This window comes from Muscardinus avellanarius, assembly GCF_963383645.1.
Source record: "Muscardinus avellanarius genome assembly, chromosome: 3".
Lineage (NCBI taxonomy): Eukaryota > Metazoa > Chordata > Mammalia > Rodentia > Gliridae > Muscardinus > Muscardinus avellanarius.
The window spans coordinates 62739533-62758983 of NC_137788.1; the positions used below are offsets into that span (position 1 = coordinate 62739533).

At 35.4% G+C, this 19451-nt stretch overlaps 1 protein-coding gene and 1 pseudogene across 2 annotated transcripts in view; both read right to left on the reverse strand.

The window, feature by feature from the left end:
* The window catches only part of NEGR1 (neuronal growth regulator 1), a gene marked incomplete at both ends in the record, with an annotated part of 888972 nt that overhangs the window by 308100 nt on the left and 561421 nt on the right, over positions 1–19451 (reverse strand). The window lies entirely within an intron of this gene.
* Positions 12188–12491, reverse strand: LOC308261190 (ribosomal biogenesis factor-like; annotated as a pseudogene). Its single transcript has one exon. The product of its transcript is annotated as a ribosomal biogenesis factor-like (transcript).

Here is a 19451-nt window from a genome sequence, read left to right on the forward strand (position 1 = left end):
ATTAGGAAAATACAATGCAAAGCAAGAATAAAATTCTACTGCATATGTATTAGAAAGTCCAAAATTAAAAAAAAAAAAGATTTATGGTTATAAGGACTAGAAAAGCTCTAATTCTTCTACATGGATGGTGACAATGTAAAATGGTAAAGTCACTTTGGAAAAAAGTTTTTCAGGTTCTCATAAAATTAAACATATGTTTACTAGATTACCTAGAAGTCTTGCTCCTGAATAAAGTGAAAATATTTAAACAAAAACTTGTATTCAAGTAATTATATTACCTTTATTTATAACTCCTAAAGTCTAGAAACAACCAAAAAATACTCCAAGCAGTGAATAAGTAAACAAATTGTGATACATCTAGTTGCCAGTTAATACTATTTGCCAATAAAATTATTCACATATACACCACATGGATGAATCTTCAATACATTTTACCAAATGGAGGAAATTAGACCCCAAAGTTTGTATACTATGTAAATTTGTAAGTGGCAAAATTATACAGTTAGAGAATAAATGAGATTTTTTGTTTTTTGTATTGTTTTGTTTTGCTTTTATTTTTGTTTTTTTTTTTGCCAGGACTTAGGGAAGGGAAGCTCACTGACTGCAGAAGGGCAGTATGAGAGAATTTTCTAGGATTGTGAAACTTTTCTGTATCTTATTGAGGTGGTAGATATATAAATATGCTTTGTCAAAAGTCATAACTAGCTGGGTGTGGTGGTGCACGCTTGTAATCCCCATGCTTGGGAGGCGGAGACAGGAGGATCGCGCAGGTTCGAAGCCAGCCGCGCTGGCTTGAGACCCTGTTTCCAAATAAAAATATAAAATTAGGTCTGGGAGTGTAGCCCAGAGGTAGAGGGGTTTCCAGGAACCCCAGTGCCACCAAAACAAAACAAAAAAAAGTCATAACTATATACTACAAAAACTAACTTTGACCTTATATAAATGTAAAGGCAAAAGCATATTGATATACTTCTACAGTCCACTAAAATGGTCAAAATTAAAATGATTTACATATGAATTGTTGACTTGGAATGGAGAACAAAGCATAGCTCCTTCCTATACACTGACATCAGAATCTCTCAATCCTTTCAGTCCTACAGTGGAGGAAAGGGTTAGGTTCATTTTAACATTTTATTAGATAAGCTTTGTGACTCAGAGCCCTCTTCCAGCAATATATTCTGTGCTCCATGGTCCGCCCACATAATAGAACTTTGACTTCTTTGGAGTTTAATTTGTATCATAAGTACATGTAGAGAAATTATATTCAAAAAGGTTTACATAAAGGGAATCTAATCATTTCTCTAACCATTTTAACTTTTTTTCTTTTCAAAGTAAGCCAGCATATTATAGAATTGTCCTCTTCACCATATTTTGGTGCCTCTAGAAGTTATCTTTATCAAATATTGCTTTGGTGTTATGCCAGTCTTCATTGAGAGATAAGGGAAGAAAAGCCATATGAAACTTTCTGTCATCTATGAATCAGAAACGTTCTTGGGATTTTATCTACTATCATTTTATCCACTGGACGAAGACCAATGGGAGAAATTATTTGTGTGTGATAGTATACCTAAAAACTTTGCTTCTGACATATTATCTTCCTTTTATATTATGATCTGTAATCCTAAAAACTAATTGTTTTCCTTTTGCTCCTAAACCATTAGGAAATTTAAAGCAAAGGTATAGAAAAAGTCACTTTAATGTCTATTCTTAATGGTGTTTCAATCATCTTTATGTAATATGTAGATAGATCAGGACATCATAAAAAGAATAAAAATCAAAAAAGGTAGAAAATAGCTAAATTACAAATAATTTAACAGAACTTTGCTAAGGCTACAGATTTTAGATGATGTCCTATTAGATATTACCATAGAGTTTTTTAATCTCACTTTGTTTACAAGGAGAAATATCTGTTTCACATACATGAAGCAAAGAACTCTGGTACGTAGTGAAGATGCCATGTACATATGATCCAACTTTGACATCACCCACTAGCATTTAATAAATCAGCCATGGAAAGGCTTCTAAAAGCCATGTAGCAACTTGAAGATTTAGACATATATCAAGAAGTAACTCAAAATATGTTCTTATGAATGCCCTTGTCAAAATAAAATAGAAGAGGATGATTTAAAACACTGGTAGAAAAAGATATAATTAAGAATGTAGACTTTGGAAAAGATTCACTGTGTTTCATGTGATCTGAAGTAATATTTTTTATTTATTGCCCTTCAAATGAACAAAGAAAACAATACTGACACAATAGGATTGTTATGGGCATTAAACACCAGAAAATACATAGGACACTGTGCAAAATTCGAAAAAATCCAAATTGAAATTTTTATTCTTAAAAATAATATTGAAATCATGAAACATTGTTCAGGGCCTATAATACTGCACTTAAAAGGTCAGAATTATATTGCTAGATCTCACAACATAATTTGATTCTGTAAAGCCAAACCTACAGACCTAAAAAAAGAAGCTTAATAGTTTAAAATAGAACAAATAACATGTATGCTTATTCTATTGGATAGAATTATTGTCATTCCAGACAGAACTATAGAATTCTTTTATCTGCTATGGCACGCTCGGATTTATTACTATTTTGGTCTCTCTGCATTCTATACCTTTTAATGGTCTGAGGCTAATTTTTCTTTGGAAGTATAGTCATTGGCTTTTCCTTAAAATTTTAAATTGCAAAATGAGAAAAGTGATATAACATATTGTGCATTATGCTGTAAGAAAATATCCTCCTCCTTTTCCCCCATCACTCAAAACACACACCTTACTCAAGGAGGGTAAATTATGAACAGAAACCGGCTGTTACTGCTTCTGTGGTTGTTAATTCCAAGTTCTGTTGTGACCAGGTTGAATCCATTACTAGCAACGTATTATTTACTGTCTCTCTGAATGGAGCCATATGTTATTGGTCTGCACTATGTGAAATCCCTATTATGTTCCATTTATAAGTATTATAACTTATCTGAATGTACTTCTCCACATATGCTGTAGTCTAATAAAACTAGCTTCTCCAAATGACAGATAGCTTGAGTTCTAAAAGATTCAACTGGGTACCAGAAAATATTGTCTATAATCTCATTATGTCTGTAGCACAGCATTGGCAATATATGTCTTTCAGGATAACTGTGTCTATTTTTTAATTTGCAAAATATAAAGTCTTGTCTCTACTAATATTTTGGTTGAGTGAACCCCTTCACAGGCACTCTTCTCTGTTGTGTGAAACCACCCTATGGAGATCTATAAAGCTGATCCTAATAATAATAACCGTGTTTCTCCTAAAAATCTATACATTTTCCTAATTTCATCAAGGTCAGGGGCTTAACCTAATAGTGGTTTTTCTTTTTTTCTTCCTTCCTCCCTCCCTTCCTTCCTTCCTTCTTTCCTTCTTTTCTTCTTTCTTCTTTCATTTATTTTTGCATTACTGGAGATGGAACCCAGGGGCACTCTACACCTGAACTACACCCCCAGCCCAGATTTTTATCCTTTAATTTGAAACAGGGTCTCATGGAGTTGCAAAGGGCCTCACTAAGTAGCTGAGGCTGTCCAAAAACTGTGATCCTCTTATCAGCCTCCCGAATGCCAGTGGTGCAAGTGTGTACCACCACACACAGCTGCTTTTTTAAAATCTGTACTTCAAGCCAGTTCTGGTGGTATAGGTCTGTGATTCCAGTACTTGGCAGGCTGAGAAAGGAGAATCACAGATTCTAGACCAGCTTCAGCAAATTAGCAAGACACCCAGCAACTAATGCCGTTGAGTACAATGCCTAGTACCAAAAAAAGAAACCTAAATAAATAAAGCTTCACTTCATATTTAATAGTACTTCGCTTCCAGATAGAACAATTTTTCAATAAATAAATGCTCTTAGACTGATACTGCTTTACATAATGTTATGGTTTGAATTATGTCACTTCAAAAATTTTTAACTTGATGTTCTTTCCCCCAGAACCTCAGAATGTGCCTATATTAGCAGGCAGATCTTTTTTAAAAAAAGGGAATTAAATGAAACTGAGGTAATTAGTATGGACATTAATACAGTTTGACTAGAGTTCTCATAAAAAGAGAAAGTATGAGAAGATTGAGTGAAGACACAGAAGAAACCACCTATACACTGTGGAAAAAGATCTGGATCAGATCCTTCCCTTGGTGGCCCTCAGAAGGCACTAACGGTATTAACATCTTGATCTTGGAATTCCAGCATTCATAACTTTGAGAAAATACATTTCTGTTATTTAAGCCATTCGTGACATGGTTATAGCAGCCCTAGAAAATTAATATGGATGTCAAATGAAAACAGTAAAGGAAATGCTTGGTCACTGAAATAGACTGATTATATTCAAAGTGTTTGAAATTTGGCATATTGGTGTATACTTAATTTTGTTTTATTTTATTTATTATTATGTTGTGTGTACTGGAGAACAAACTCAGGGCCTCACATGTGCTAGGCAAATACTCTACAAATGAATTAAGATCCCAACATTATTGGTTTTATTTTTTAACACACTGGATGACTTTTTATTTTATTTTTATAAGTTTAAAATGTATTTGTTATTTTTATTTATCCTCAAATAGAATTTAAAGTGTGTACCAAATATATAAGAGACTTTTTTCAGAGAAAAAATGTTATTTTTAATACACTTGATTTTTCTGTTAAAAAACACATGTAAAATAATATTCAAATTTGTAATTCTTTGTCATTCCATATGTCTCCCTTATATTCTCCTTCATCTGTATTTTTATACTCCATTTCTTTTCAGTCAACTTGTTATTCCTATTTGTATGCTTAAGAGTCTGCCTATTTGTACCAATCCTTTGATCCCTTTTATAAAACTTTAACCAAGTCCAATGGAAAAAAAAATCCATAAGATTTTTTTTGTTATGAACCAAAAGTACTACTTTCTTCATATGTGAAGCTAGAGCTTGGGAAATGGATAAACTAAGGTTTTGTGTTATAGAGCATACTGGAAAAAAGTTTTAGTTAACACAATTGTGTCACTCTCTGGGGAAGGAGTTCTAAAATACTTCATGTTTTTGCTCCTAACACATTAAGCCTTTGGCTTCTGCAAAAGGATCATTTGAGTTCACTCTTTCATCCTGAACCAACATGGTAATACACAAGGCTTAGGAAGGTTCTAACTCCCTACACTTGCTATAGCCAATAACTTGGGAACTTAGAGAAATAAAAAGTTCTGGCTCATTAATACATGATAAGTGTTCCTTTGATTTGTTAAGTGAAAGAATGGAAGGTAAGTGAATGAGACACTAGAATGAAAGAAGATTGAGTGTAGGGGAGAATCCATTTGCCCAGTCTTTCCAGGGTTCAACGATATCTTTGTCAGCTATCTGATACATCCATTGCATGTTCTCCCGTGACTGACGTCTCTATAATATTAATTATCATTTTAGTTGAAGGCTTCTTTTTCTTAGAAACTCTTGCTTAATGTGAAAATATTTTAATTAAGAAATAAAACATATAAGCTGATTGGTATTTATTTCCCTAGGCCTAAAGTCAAGTCCTAAATCCACCCCTCAGTGAGCCTCAGTAAATTACTTGACCTCATCTCAATAGCTATGGCTTTTGTCTCTGACAAATCAGTCACACCCCAGTAGCTATTCTTGAGATGAGATATTTGGCAAAATAAAGTAGGACCACATTTTTTATGAGAGTTACTGAGTGGACGTTCTAATAACTTAAAAACTTCAAGATTCATCATAGTTCACTTAAATGTGGGCACCATTGTTCACAGTCCTTGCTCCTTCTGTGTTTATTCACTACAATAAGTCAACACTTAAAGCTATTACCTTAGCCAGGCATGGTGGCACAAGCTTGCAATCACAGTACTTGGGAGGCTGACACAGAAGTAATCATAGTTTGCAGACAGCTTCAGCTATGTAGTGAAGCCCTCTATAACTTAGTGAGACCCTGTTTCAAAATAATTAAAAATAAGGCTGGGAATATAGCTTGGAGGTAGAATATCCATGGGTTCCAACCCTAGTACCACAATAAATAAATAAATAAATAAATAAATAAATAAATAAATAAAATAAATAAAACTTTAATAAGAACAATAGTCATTTCTCCAGAGAAAATATCAGCTGGCACTGAGATATCTTTTCAAATATAACATGTGGAGGTAAATCAGGTTGGACAGAGTATTGATTTACTTGTAGTATGACAGAGAAAATTTCAAACATGTGATGAGCTTGCATATATAAACACAAATCATACTCTCTTGGTGCCCCTCCTCCCCATTTCCCTTACTCCCAATAGAATTGACGTTGGTATATATTCACATGTATACACCTAGCCTATGGCCATATTTGTATTAATAAACCTAAGTCTGTTTCTATTCTCTGTGTTTGGCTGATCTCACTTAACATAATGTTCTCTAGGTATGTCATTGTCAACATTATTTACATTATGATGTGCGACTATAATGCACTAACAAAAGCACAAAAAATAAATTTAAAAATTCTAAATTAAAAAAAAAAAAAAACAGAGCCAGGAGTGGTGGCACACACTTGTAATCCCAGTGCTTGGGAGGTGGAGACAGGAGGATTGTGCAGGTTCAAAGCCAGCTTTTCTGGCTTAAGAAACCCTGTTTCCAAATAAAAATAGAAAAATAGGTCTGGGAGTGTAGTCTGGAGGTAGAAGGGTTTCCAGGAACCCCAGTACCACCAAAAAACAAAAACAAAAACAGAAATCAGTGATGCTGCCAGAGATTTAAGAAAATAGACTTATTTTAATGCTACTAAAGCCATTTTCCTCACTAACCATGCATACTAGTTACTTTCCTCCCATCTAAATAATAATATCAAACAATTTTTAAAACTTATAATAAAAAGCTGAGTCCCCTGTCCACTAGACTCAAATCACAATTTGATGAAAACATGCTCTCTGCTGATGATGGAGGTGAGTTGCAGAACATGCAAACAGGTTGTATGTGATACTTTTAAAGAAAAATGTGGGTGGCATCCAGTCAGTAAGTACTTATTGGTAAAACACTCTGGCCCACTCATTGCTTAAAAAATGGTGAATATAAGACTGAACAATACAGATAAGACTTCGGTTCCCATTGGTATATAAAATGAAAGGAAAAAAAACAGAAATGGGTTGTGTGTGTGTGTGTGTGTGTGTGTGTGTGTGTGTGTGTGTGTGTAAACAGGGTCTCACTAAGTTGATGAAAGCCTCACTAAGTTGCTGAGGCTGGCCAAGAACCTATCTCAGCCTCCCAAGTACTGAGATAACAAGTTCACACTACTACACCTGGCTTGAATGCATGTTTTTAATTTTTAACAAATGTGTTCAACTAACATACAAATTATACATATTTAAACATAATTTCATAAGTTTTAATATAGCAAAACACCCTGGATATCCCTTTACATCATCTTCCTCTTTCAAGATAAGAACATATCCACCAACTCCTAAAGTTTTGAACTACACCTTTACAGTCCTGCCCACCCCTGTAATTCCTACTCTCAGGCAACTACTGATTCTTCTATCACCATATATTACTTTTATATAAATGGATTCATACGGAATTTCTTCTTGTATAGTTTCTGACAAAAAATATCTGAGATTCTTATCTTTTTTCTCCTATTTACTTGTCCTTTTTCCTTTCTGGTTGCTATTATCTTAGTCTCATTTCACTGGTTTTAGCAATTTGTTTGTGATACTTTTGTGGCCATTGCTGTTTTCCTCTGTCTTGGATGTTGCTCTTGTTGGACATCTTTGGTCTGGGAGTAGCAGTATATAAAACTACTTGCTCTTTGTTCCTATTTCCTTGCACAAAGCTCCTAAACCTTTCGGATGTCCTGAATGATACAGGTTATAGGAACATCTTTTGTTCTAGTGAGAAAGTTTTGGTAGGCTCTTAGATAGCTTCACATGGGGAACAGACACCAGAAAGACTAATCCTGGAATTGATGCTTGGAACTTGCAGCCTAACTCCCCAACCTCTTGGAAGGGGAGAGGGCTGGAGATAGAGTTACTCATCAGCGTCCAACAATTTAATCAGTCATGCATGTCATATGGGCTTCATGTAAATCCCCTAAACAACAGGGCTTGAGATCTTCTGAGTTAGTGAATGCATCTACATACCAAGAAGGTAGTACACACCCCATCTCCACAGGTACAGAAGCTCCTGTGCTCAGGCACCTCCCAGATCTCATCCTGTGTACTTCTTTATCTGGAGATTTATATCTATCTTTTGTAATAAATCAACATGCCTCATAATAAAGTTCCTTCCTAAGTTTTATGAGACATTGTAGCAAATTATAGAACCTGAAACCCCAATTTATAGCCACTTTAACAGAAGTACATCATTGTAATTGGTTCTGAGCGGGACAGTCTTTTACAGAACCATGTACTTTGTGGGTTTTGACAATAACTTCAGGTAGTATAGCAGAATTAAATTGAATTGTTGGACACATAGATAATATTAGAGAGTTAGAAAAGTGGTGTTAGAAAAGATGTTATGAATTTGGTGTTAGGAAGAGGAAAAGTGGAATCATTTATTGGTTTTATAATGTTCACCAAATTTGGAGGAAGATTTACCATTAGAACTCCTCGGTTTTCTTTTTAACTCTTTCCTCTTCTAAAGCCCCTCTCATAATGCTAATTTTACTTGATTAGTTGAAAGATTTTTTTTGGTATTTTTACAAATATTCTTGAGTTTTGTCCTTGGGTATATTAAAATTATTTGAAAATTTCTGCTTAAAGAATTTTTTCAGTGGGACCAATACAATGCTTAGTCTAGACCTAAGTATTTCCCCACTACAAGAGCCACAGTTTTATTCAATCTATTTGTGTGACTCCTTTCTTGCTTCAGGGGGTTGTTTTATATGTCAAGGAAGATGATCTGCATGTCTGTATGTCTGTCTTACACTTCCTCTCTCTCTCTCTCTCTCTCTCTCTCTCTCTCTCTCTCTCTCTCTCTCTCTCTCTTTATGGTACTTTTTCCTATAAACCTGTAAACTCTAACCACTTTGCTCCCCTTTGCCTCAAATTCACCTCCTCCCCTAGTGAGTCAGCCAGATTCTTCTTGGGTTTCAGATTCTTCTTGGGTTTCATCTCCCTGACAATAGCCCCACAGCCTGTTCAATATTTAGAACAATAAAATTGGGCAGCAGAGGACTCTCCTTTAATTGTTGCCACTAGGGAGTCATTGTCCTTCACTGCCTGATGTCATGTCTCCTAAATTTTTGTTTCATATGCTTAGTTATTTTATGGTTATTTCATTGAAAGAAGATGTCATGGTTATTTATAGAATGTCCCCTGAAGGGCTCATGTATTAAGGTCAGGGTTGATATAGTTAAGTCATGAGGGTTGTAATCTCATCTTAATTGATATATTAATTGATAAATTCATTACAATGAGCTTATCTACTACATTAGAATGGGTATATATGGGTGATAACTTAGGCCATTGGCTAAGGAATTTAAGTCCTTGGGCATATGGCCTTAGAGTCTGTGCTTATGTCTTTGAAAGTCCTTGTTATTTGCTTTCTCTTTCCTTTGGCCTCCATGAAGTGAGAGCAGAGCCTTGTTCTCTCCCTCTGCTTCCTGCCACCATGCCCTGAGCTTCAGACCCTGGCCTTACATGGACAACCTGGAATCTAAAAAAAACTGTGAGTAAATAAATATTTCTTCCTCTAACTTCATGTTCAGTCTCTCTAATTATAGTGGTGAGAATACTTACTGAGGTGGAGGAAATCGAGTTTTTAACATGTATTGGCTGGAAACAGAAGTCATGATGTTTTCAAAAGATGTGGTACATGAAAGGATCTCAGTGAACAACAGATAAAATTTAAGATGTATGATATCTTTTTATTTTTGGTTTCCAGGAATTCTAGAACCAATCATGACTCTTTTGTGTGCTGTGTTTTTCCCTATGCCCTTCCCCAACTACTCATCTCTTCCGTTTCCAATTTTGGTGAGTTTTACAGTTATAAGACCTGTACAATGGCATTTCTTTGCTTTGCATATAGCCTTGGCTTGAAATTTCATCATGCTAAAGAACTTTAAGGGCACGAGTTGACTGCATTATCAATATTGTTTAGTTCTGAAAGTCTTTGGTTTTCCATCTAATCCTTGGTTAGGAACATATAGTTGGGTCACGTAAAGGAAATATGATGAATTAATATTAATTTTCTATTTTAAAAATCATCTTCAAATCAATACAAAAAATGGACTATTTAAAACACTATATTTGTTTTCTAAATATCTGTGGATAGTTTACTTATAGAGCCCATTATCTGAAATATTCTGTATGCTGACCTTTGGTTGTTACTATATTATTCTCTTTAAAAAAAATCTTACATGAATATAAACTTATTATTCCTTCCTTCCTTCCTTCCTTCCTTCCTTCCTTCCTTCCTTCCTTCATTCCTTTCTCCCTCCCTCCCTCCCTCCTTCCCTCCTTCCCTCCCTTCTTTCACAGTTCTATAAATGTTTGATTTTATTCTAGAAAAAAATAAAAGAATTTACAACACCAGCTCCCTGATGGGTATTAGGAATGCAACAAACTCAAACTTTGTTGTACTCAGGGTAGAGCATGTTTCCCATCTTGGCACTAATGAGGGCACTGACTGACCCCAACAGTGTATCGAGACCAGCAAACGCTTTCTGAGAACTTTAGCACATGTCAGGTTGCGACTCAAGTCTCAACTCTCCCCCTTTCATTCTGATTCACTTGGTATTAGATAATTACACAGTTTCTAGCTGTTATTTGAAGCTTTGAATAAGATAATACGCTATTCTAAGTGAGGTTGGTGCCACTACAGCTCCTCAGTGATAGAAGAATTGACTTTATCTGCTCAGCATCTCTCTGCTTCTCTAAAAGTGACATTTGTTCTTGTGTCTGTCACAAGTCTGGTTGGAAAAAATAGCAAAATGCTATCTTCAGCAACTGGACATGTGCTGAAGAATTTATCAAAGATTGCTTCTTAGTACTGATGCTGGGAAAGAATGTTGATGATAAATTGCTGCTGTTGTGAGTTATTGGAGTTAGTATTTAGAAAACTTAGACAGTACTTACGTGATCCTTATTGAAGTACAGCTGTTACTGTCAAGTGTTAGCTGGAATCTTTCTTTTTTTTTCTATAAAGCCCAGACTCTGAGTGGTTCTTTTATGTTTCTTGCAAGTAATCAAAAAGTATGGAGTTTTTATCCCCACCCATTTTTGGAGTGAGTAAAAGAGACATTCTGAGAGCTCCTTCTGATTTCATTTTGCTCATCCTAAAAATACAATGGATTTTTGCTCTGCAGAGCACCATGTACAAATACATTAACTAGGATTTTGTTTTGTTTTTCAGAGTCCCAGAAACTCAGCTTAAACTACTTAATCAGAAAAGGAAGTTTACTGTCTTGAGTAACTAAAGAATCTGAAGTTAGGAGCTAGCTCCAAGAACTCAGATATTGTCACCAAAATTCACAAAATCTGTACTTCTTGAGAATGCTTTCCTCCAAGTTTATTTACTCTCAGGCAGTCTCTCTCTATGTGGTCATAGAAATAGTCCCATCTTTATTCCAACATCTACACTTATTTATTTCCAAAGGCTTTGGCAAGCCTGATGTGGTCATGGTTCCATCTCTTTCGTAATCAACACCACCAGAGGAATGGGGAAACAGAACTGAAGCCTCCATGCCATGCCAATCCTGGTCTGGCAGTAGAGTGAACATTTTATAATCACCTGGACTAGGTCTTCCCATAAAAATATGACTTCCGAAGGAATAAAAAGAAATACTGAGCATACATATATAACAGATACCAACCACTATTTCTTGTCATATGCACCTGTGACATGTTTTACTCTATAAGACCTCAACTCTCTGTGTGTGGCCTGGATCCTTCTGTGTTCAGAAAATATGGCACCTGTGCTCTGGTCAGTACATGATTGAGCTCTACAAAAATCAGCAAGATGTTGAGCTTCCTGACATCTGGTTTGTGTCATCTCTTATCAAGCATCAATAATGCCAACTAGGTACAATTTTTGAGAATAACTTTTATTTTCTGCATCACTCTGGTGAAACTTCATCATTTATCCCTGTATAATCTACCTACCTTTCCTTTTAGTCCCTTATCTAGATGTCCTTCTGTTTTATTTTATTTTTTGTATAAGACATTTAATTTATTGATCTTTGGGGGGAATATGATATACCACCATTATATTACAACTGAGCCATTAATCTTTTAGTTTCCTCAACATTAACTGGTTTGTTCTCATGCTGCTGCTGAGGGATCAGCTCTTTTTGAAGATGTTCCAGAGAAAGCCCTTTTGAGAAATTTGCAAGTTCCTTCTGTATGTTGACAAAAGCTATATTCACTCTGTTAAATTTCTCATCATTCACAATGTTTATCTTCTTAAGATTAGTAGTAACTGGTTTTGCTTTGCTATTAGCCTTAAATTTGTTTTTTGGCTGTCTATATGAAATACATTCCTAGACTCTGCCCCCTTAATTTGCTCTTGGCCATTGTCTCATTGGCCAGTGTATGGAGGAAAAAAATCAAGGGTAGTAGTGATCACTAATCTAGTTCTCAAAAAGTGTGCACCATGACCAGTGCAAATGTATCAAAGAAACACAGTAAACTTTTCACGTGCTGGGGTAGAAACCTAACATACGACAGAAATTCATAAACTGAAGTGAAGTCCTCATAGTGGGGCACTGTGGTGAGAAAAGCAAAACTTGTTCAGTCTGAAATAAAGGCATTATATCCATGGAGGGCATTTGTCATTGTACCAGCAAAGTTCAAAAATTCAGAGGCAAAAAAAAAAAAATCAGCCTACTTCACTTGTTACAAGGGATATTCTTGAGTCTGCTTGAGTAGAATATTAGGTTTATTTATGTTAAAAAAAAAAGCTACAAAATAACCTGAAATGAGTGATGTGTGCATGTATGACTCTACTGTCTCCTACTCCATTAAGATGTATAACTACAATGCACCAATACAAAATATTTTAAAAAATTAAAAAATACCCAAAAACTACAGGTAGGGTGTGAGGCTTTTTAGTTAAAAAAAAGTGTACAGGTCATAAATAGAAAGAGACTTGTTGGAAAGGCCCTAATGTTTGGCGCAGGGTCATTGAGCAAAGAGTCAAAAGCCTGGTCCACCCAATATGAGGAAAAGCATATGAGATCCACATGGTCAAATCAGTATATGTGTTCATTCCTGGATCCCAAACAGGGCAGAAAATCTCCTGGTCTGAGTAGGAAGACCAACACCAGGAGCATCTAGTCAGCAAGGAAGCAATAACTGAAGTGGGTTGGTTTAAAGGCAGGAATCCACAGGGAGGGCTGAATGTCAGCTCATTTCAAATCAATTCAACAAATATGTAGCCAAGATCTGAAGGGAAGAGACTCTGCAAACAAACTGAAGACACACAGGATACATCAACAGGTTGGGGCAGAGTAACTGGAAGGATGAATTATATGAGAAAATAAGAAACAGGACGGGTCTGGCTAAGGTAACCACAGGTGAGGTTTATGTCATTTTCTTCCTCCCTGCTCAGGGTTGGAATTGAGACCACACTGCTCAGAGTTGGAACTGACACCACAGAGCTCACCAAGAGGAACAGTTCTCTGTTTTGATTTTCTATCTTTTCTGACAAGTTCTCAACATATTTTTATTGATATTATTTTTAAAAAAAATCATTCACCAGAATCCAGCAGCATTTTTCCCTTTTGATTTTAGAGTGAGAAATTGACTGTGTGATTTTAAACAACTTAAGTAACCTCTCTAAACTTCATTCCATTTCTCTGGAAATATGAAAACATTGACTGCCTCTCAAAAATTTTCAGATTAAATGTGAAATATATCCTGGTAAACAGCAGAGAGTCACACAAAGTACATGCTTATTAAAGTGTTTTTAGGCTCTTCACTGCTTTACTTTTCTTCCCTTCCTTCTTCTCCCTTCCACATACTGAAAAATGTAGGAGCTAAAAAAAAAAACAAGCAAGGAACAGCCAAATCAAATGTTATTCTTCCCATAATGTTTCACCCATGGGGGGGAAATAATCTGGTAGGAAGAAAAGGATCAGGGAGCTGGGAGCCAGAAATAGTTTTGATGGGATCTGCATTGGAGACCTAGTGTCCAACTCTGACAGGGAGAACATGATACGAGAGAAATTGAAAAATGTTTGCTATGGCTTAAAACCCACTCTGCAACCTCCCTGGCTCCATCTGCACACATGCTCTCCCTCTTTCCCACTTTTCCAGCTACATAGGCCTTCTCCTCTCTCCGTCAATAGGAGATCCTCTTGCACGGGGCCTTTGTTCTGGCTCCTGCCTCTGCATCACACCAACTTCCCTACAATACCTGTGTGTGATGCTTGACCTTGTCCATATTCCACCTTCTACAAGGAGCTACTCTGACAAACGTATTTAAATTACTATTGAATAAGCTCAGTGGTGTGGCTTTTAATCTTAATACTTGGGAAGCTGAGATAAGAGAATTGGTGATTTGAGGCCAGCTTCAGAGACTTAGCAATATTCTGTTTCAAAAATAAAATAGGAAGCTGGGCGTGTGAGTGCATGCTTGTAATCCCAGCATTCCGGAGGATGAGACAGGAGGATCTGGGTTTGCAAACAGCCTCAGCTACTTAGCGAGGCCCTTTGCAACTCAGAGAAACCCTGTTTCAAAATAAAGAATAATAGGGTTGGAGGTGTAGCTCGGAGGTAGAATGCCCTGGGGTTCCATCCCCAGTACTGCAAAAAAAAGATGATGATGATGATGATGATGATGATGATGATGATGATAATAATAATAATAATAATAATAATAATAAATAAATAAAATAAAATAGGAGCCGGGTGTGGTGGCACATGCTTGTATTCCCAGTACTTGGGTGGCTATGACAGGAAGATTGAAGGTTCAAAGTCAGCCTCAGCAACTTAGTGAGACTGTTTCCAGATGAAAAAATACAAGAGGGCTGGAGGTACAGCCCGGAGGTAGATTGCCCTTGTATTCAATTCCCAGTATAACTAAAAAACAAGCAAACAAAAAATAGGGCTGGGGGTATATATCAGAAGTAGATTGCCCCTGGGTTTAATTCACAGTATGAAAAAGAAAAAAAAAAAAAATAGAGTGAGCTGTGAGATCAGCCAGTCTCAGAAAGTCAAGATGTTTTGAGACTTTGTTTTGAGCCATTCTCAGAAAGTCAAGATGTTTTGAGATCAGTCAGTCTCAGAAAGTCATGTATTTTCTCTCATATGTAAAAGCCACAGAGAAAATAGGAAACAGAAAGGAGTTGAGATAAATGAGAAGAGAGATCTGCAGAATAGTGGAAGGAGACTGGTGGAGGGAGGTAGAAAAAAGAAAAAGGAGAATTAATGAAAGAAATAGTTCAAATATGCTATATCCATATATGAAGTTATTACCAATCTCATTAACATGTGTGGGGAGGGAGCAGGGGTTGTATCTTGAGGGAAACACCTGTGTGCATATATGTCTATATTCCTTTGAACCTCATTATAATGTATATTATAATGCACTAGTAAATAAATTGCATTATTTCCCTCCCCTCTCTAGCATTCCCAATCCACTTTACCACTTTCTTTCCTAACCTGATATAAGTGAAAAGGGACAATTTCTTCAGTGTGATGAAGTATAAAGATGAGGATTCTTTTTCCTTGCACCTTCTAACATACTGCATGATTAATTATTATGTCTGTTATTTATTATCACCTTCCTTACTGGAATGACAATTCTATATAAAAAAAAAGAAGCTTTGGCCAGCATTTCTCATTATAGTATTCCAAGCTAAAGCACAGGGTAGATTCTTAAACACTTGTTGAACTAACAAACAGCTGTGATTTACAAAATGAAATGCAGAACTTCTATATTAGAAACTTAGCAAAACTCATTAACAGATATGGCTGAGTAGTTTTAATGAGAAAATAATTAATTAAAAATTTTTCATTGATTGGGAGACAATACTTATGAGAGAGACTCCAAAACTGGCTTTGAAATAAAATCTGATAAAAATCAACCAAAGTAATTTCTAGGTGGGAAAGAGTCTCTTAAATCTGGTAATTGGAATAGGGGATCAGGAAGTTTAATTTGGTGACAGATACAAGCTCTAATATAAAAAGACTTGGAAAGCCTCCAAAAACAATAATTTTTACAATAAGAAGATAGGAACAACCCAGACTCTTCAGTTGGAAAAATCACTAGGATGTCTACAGATTTCTTAGAATAAAGACTATTAGGTGCAAAAAAAAAAAAAAAAAGGTAGCAAGAATTATAGAAAGAGAAAGAGATGAAGCTGCAGAAATGCTTGCTTTTCACTCTTATCTGAGGAGTTGATAACATCAGGGGTGAAGAAATAGAAAATGATTTGGTGAAAGAGACAAAATCATAGTATATAAATAGGCCTATGTGTCCAGCCTGTAATTCACTCTGAGATCATAGTAAAGATTACTCTGATTAAGTAAAATTCTTATTTGATTAAAACTTACAGGTCACATTGTTTGAACTATGGTTTATGAGATAGTTTCCAAGTCATGTGGATGAATGTATCATACTGTCAAAATTTATTTGTATGTATATGTGTTAGAAAATCTGTGGTGTTTTCAAAACTGAAAATATACTATTTGAAGAGCATTTTACATTCATTGCCACATTTTGCACAATATCAGATAGATCATTAACATGGATAATTAGAATTAGAAATCACAAAGTATAAATAAAAATGATCAATACTCACAAACATCTGTTTTAATTTAACTTTAGTAGCCAATTGTCTGGCATTTAAATCTAAGATACTTCTTGAGCAATTCTACCGTTTTAGATCTCATAGGCACATAAACTACTATTAGAGAAAAGTATATGTGTGTATATATATATAATTTGATTATATAAGCAATGAGCATGAAAAGATAGTGAAAAGTCAATAACAGGTAAGAAATGGTTTAATTTTGTCATTATTATACTTTTTACTTTTTCTGTTCCTAATAAGCACAGAGGCTTGGAAAACAAGAAACTTGTGGGATTTTGTTCTTAAATGGATTAGTGAATTCAACAATTTAATGAAGACAAGATCAAGGTTATAATTCTTATTATTAAAACCTAAGCTGGGAAGGTAAATTTCATATGATGAATTCTATGTGGCGTGTGAGCCCCAGCCTCTCTGCTCATTTTTTTTAAAACAACACATGACATTTTTGTAGAATAATGCACAGAACTCAGCTCTATGCCCTGCTCTTGGAAGAAGCCCACTCTGATCAGAGTGGCCCTCCTGCCAAATGGCCATCACTGCCTGATTGCATGGTGGTGGGATTCAGCTCCTGTGATTAGCACTTAGGGCAAGAAGTACTCACCCTGATGTCTGAAATCATGCTTTCCAAAAACCACTTGGGGGCTTTTTGAAAGAGCAGAGAAAACTCAGGGGGGCTTTTGTTTCATTTTAGCAGAACTATTCCAAATTAGAGTTTTTTTTTTTTTTTTTTGTAAAGGCAATAAGTGAAAAGGGACAATTTCTTCAGTGTGATGAAGTATAAAGATGAGAATTCTTTTTCCTTTTTTTTTTTGTTGCTGTTGTTTGATAAGAATTTCATTTAAAAATCACACTGTTTCTTTCTTGGCTCCCCACCAATGGAGCAGGCAAAATTGGACTTGCCTAAAATGATTGTTTCCACTATATCCTCTGCAGGAGGAGAGGCAACACTGATATATTGTTTTCATATAAGGCATCTTTGGAAGACTCATGCTTTACTAGCACAGAACCATTACACAGCACTGGTCTAAAACTGCTGGGATTTAATTTTAAGGTGGATAGAAGGTTGGGAGTCTCTTTTTTCTGAAAGTTTGACATCTGCCTCTATTCACAAATTAAGAGAGAAAAAAAAGAAAGATAATCAATATAGTAGTCATCGATTCAATTTCTATTTATACTTCTACTGGAAAGATACTAATTATTCAAATTGAAGTCTCCAATTCTCATGAGACACTGGTGTTCCTGGGCAATGATTAAAAATGTAAATTTTCCAGCTGTGCATGAAGTTGAAGATATCTTGACTTTATTGCAAATTGATTATTTATAATTGTGTAAATATATGAAGGACAAAATGATATGATTCATAAATACAATGCAGAATTAATAAATCAAGTTAGATGATGTTTGATAGCAGAGAACCAGGCTCTACCTATGTGTCCAATATTTTTACTAATAATTTTATCCCTTAAATTTATTAATGCTACATTCAACACACATTATAGAGTTACTTATGTGTTTGCCAGCTTCTGTTTTATATGCTAGGAATATAAATTATGATAAATTATTTACTAAATTAATTGTTCTATAATGCTGTTGTCTTTTCCAGATATTCTTTTGTCTTTGGTCTGGTGCTTGATCATTTTGGAGATGCATGTGGGGGAAATTTAATGCATCATTTTTCTATCGAAAGTTTATAAATTGGTGCTGAGGATCAAACACAGGGCCTTGTGTATGCTGGGGAAGTGCGCCCACTGAGCTATACCCCCAACTCACAAAGTTTTGTAAAGGCATTTGCACTGGCATTGATAAAACGCAGGTAATCCCTGCTAGTTATCTTCAAAGCCCTATGAGGATATGCTGGTTTTAGAAAAAAAATCAAATTTACTGTTCTGACACTTTTCAAAGATTTCTCCATTTATATTACTAAAAAATGTGCAGATATGACTGTCTCATAAATGCTCAAGAATTTTGAATTTTCTTCTATGTGTTATTGTATCAAAAAGGAGCAAATCAAAGATGGTAGCATTCCACAGTATCTGATTTCAAGGCTAGGAAGAAGACCACAAAACCACCACCACCAATAAAAACTTATTTTATCCGAAGCTCTCTTAATAGGATTATGGAGAGAATGTTTGCTTGAGAAATACTGTATTAAACAGAGAAAAAGGCATATTTTATTGTTGGACTTCAAAAGCCTTGAATATGTTAATGAGCATAGTGAATCTCCAAGACAGGTGTGCTCAGCTTTTCTCAAGTAAGGTCTCAGGACAGCTCCTTTTTCTTCTACTTCCTATGGAGCATTCATGGAAATTATTGTTCCAAAGAAAACACCTTTCAAAATGCTGCACCATGTGCTGTTAGCCTCAGAGATTAGGCTGAGATTTAAAAGGCAAGTGTATCTACATTTTAATACCCAAACATCTGATATATCTGCTGCTGTTTGGAAGACAAAAAAAAAAAAAATGTCTTTGTAGAAAATGATAAGAATCAAGTGCCCCTCTGAGGGTGGGCATTGTTTTGTGGGAATTATTTACAGATGTGCATTTTAGCATTTGACTAAACATTTTGTAGTGAACTTGAATTATATTTATTAGCCAAATGAGAAAGAAAACTTTTTGAGAATTTTCAGTCCATTTTCTAACTGCAGTTTTCTCTAGTCCAAGTATTCTCTGATTCACCACCGTGCCTCCAGTTTGTTAAAACTGTAAATGTCACTAGC